The sequence below is a fragment of the Mirounga angustirostris genome, unplaced genomic scaffold, assembly GCF_029215605.1.
Source record: "Mirounga angustirostris isolate CCGP_5_RB_7025 unplaced genomic scaffold, mMirAng1.0.hap1 SCAF_9, whole genome shotgun sequence".
Lineage (NCBI taxonomy): Eukaryota > Metazoa > Chordata > Mammalia > Carnivora > Phocidae > Mirounga > Mirounga angustirostris.
In genome coordinates this window covers 135,420,377-135,422,937 of record NW_026991717.1, presented here as the reverse complement: position 1 = coordinate 135,422,937, position 2,561 = coordinate 135,420,377, and the positions used below count along the sequence as shown (strand labels likewise).

The following is a 2,561-nucleotide window of genomic DNA, read 5'->3' as shown; positions in this document are numbered from 1 at the left end:
TTATCAAATGTAATTTACAAATATTTTCTCCTAATCTGTGTGTTGTCTTCTCTCTTGTTTGATGGTATCCTTTGAAACACAAAACTTTTTAATTTTGATGAATTCTAATTTATTTTTTCTTTTATCACTTGTGTTTTTAATATTATATCTAAGAAAGCTTTGCCTAACCCAAGGTCATGAATGTTTGCTCTATATTTTCTTCTAAGAGTTTTATGGTTTAAACTCTTACATTAAAGTCTGTGGTCCATTTTGGGTTAATTTTTATGTATGGTATGAGGTAGGGATCCATGTGAACAGCTAGTTGTCTCAGTGTCATTTGTTGGAAAGACTGTTTTTCCCCCCATTGAATGTCTTGGCACTCTTGTCAAAAGTCAGTGGACTGTAAAAGTCAGGGTTAATTTTTAGATTCTCAGTTCTCTTCCGTTGATAAATATACATCTGTCCTTATGTCAATACTATACTGTCTTGATTACTAGATCTTTGTGATAAATTTTGAAATTGAGGGGCGCCTGGGTGGCTCAGTCAGTTAGGCGTCTGCCTTCGGCTCAGGTCATGATCCCAGGGTCCTGGGATCGAGCCCCACGTTGGGCTTCCTGCTCTGTGGGAAGCCTGCTTCTCCCTCTCCCACTCCTCCCGCTTGTGTTCCTACTCTCGCTGTGTCTCTCTCTGTCAAATAAATAAGATCTTTAAAAAAAATTTTTTTTTGAAATTGAGAAGTGTGAGTCCTCCAACCTTGTTCTTTTTCAAGATTGTTTTCATTATTCTGGGCCCCTTGAACTTGCATATGAATTTCAGGATCAGCTTGTCAGTTTCTGAAGTGAAGTCAAGGAGATTTGGTAAGTGATTGTGTTGAATCTGCAGGTCAATATGTAGAGAATCCCTATCTGTATCTGCTTAGGCTGCCATAACCAAATACCATAGATCAGATGTTTTGTTTCCATGGTTACCTTTACACTGATATCTCAGGGTGGTATCCTTACTCCTTTTAAAAATGCTATTGGTTATGCTCGCTTTGGCAGCACATATACTAAAATTGAAACAATACAGAGATTAGCATGGCCCCTGCACAAGGATGACACGTAAATTCCTGAAGCGTTCCAGATTAAAAAAAAAAAAAAAAGCTATCAGTTGTAACAGTGTCCAAAGAACTTTCTATAATGATGAACATGTTCTTCATTTGTGTTCTGGAAGCTACTAGCTGCATATGAAATGAAATGTGAATTGTGGCTACTCTAATTGAGAAACCAAATTCAAGATTTCATTTAATGTCAATTAACTTACATTTAAATAGCCACATATAGCTGGTGGCTACCACGTTAGATGGTGTAGGTCTTTTTTTAATCCCTTACTATGAACAATATTGAAATTAGTAACCTCTTCTTTCCCCTCTACTCCTTCTCCCCAAAGTATTTAATGTGGTATCTGTTTGGTGCTAAATGAAACCTTTAAGGCAACCAGCAAGCTTACTTTCTATATAATTTTTCCCTTCTCTGTCCCTTTTTGATACCTGAATTACATCTTCGTTATCAGAGGGTATGACAAGTACAAAGTATTTTTCACCCTAGGCCCACTACTCTTCATTCTACAGTTAAATATATTCAGTGCTCATCGGTAGTTCTTAGGAAAAGCTTCTCTAAGCGTTTCTTGATTGTCCGAAGCATATTGGTTAGTATATTACTCAGGAAGGGCACACAGGAGCATTATTCCCTGATTACCTCAACTTCATCACAGTTTGTAGCCTTTACACTTGAAGGTCACTTTGGCCAAATTAGAAAAAAAAAAAGTTGGCTTCCATTTTCTTTCTTGGGTATCTGTACTATGTTACTTCATTTCTTCCATTGTGTTTTAGCGTTAAAGTATTCTGTGAAGGTGTAATACCTTGTAAGTTACTTAGTCATTTTACCTTATGCCAAAAGGATTTCTATTCAGTAAAGTCTTTTGTGAAAATACTTTTCACTATTTTTAAACGTACGCAGCTCCTTGGGTTCCTAGAAGACGCTCCACACTCTTGGTCACGGTGCTGCTTTTGCGCACTTGGAAGACAAACACAAAATAATTTTAGTAGACTATGTCTTGGAGTTGACTGTTCTGGTCCAGGCACAACACGTCCCCTTTAAACGCACAGGTTCAAGTCAGTGTGTTTGTTTGTTTTCAGGAAAGTTTTTCTTTAATAGTTGCTTTTATTTGTTCCTCTCTACAGCCTTACTTTTACTTTCTTTCCTTTTGTTACAGGGGGAAGGGGGAAAGGAGGGTCTCTTATGCATATGTTGGATTCTTTGGCTCTCTTCCGTACCATCACTGTCTCTTAAATCCTTTTGATCTTTTTCTTCTACTAATTTTTTTTTATGTTTCCATTTTATATGCTTTTTCCCTTTTTCTCTCCCAGTTACTCTGCTAGTTTTTGTAATTTGAGGAGACTGGAAAACCATGTTACTGTCACCACCTTGCCCTGATTCTTATTGTGTTTTAAAGTTGCTTTGTTCGTGTCATTGTATTTTGCTCACAAAACAACTTTATTTAAGAAGGGGAAATACCTTTAGAGGTATATTAATTCTAAAAGA

General features: G+C 36.8%; 1 non-coding gene across 1 annotated transcript; it reads left to right on the top strand.

The window, feature by feature from the left end:
* Positions 1-1,003: 1,003 nt before the first annotated feature.
* On the top strand, positions 1,004-1,107 carry LOC123862565 (U6 spliceosomal RNA). The gene has a single exon (XR_006795269.1). It is a non-coding gene; the product is annotated as a U6 spliceosomal RNA (small nuclear RNA).
* Positions 1,108-2,561: the final 1,454 nt, after the last annotated feature.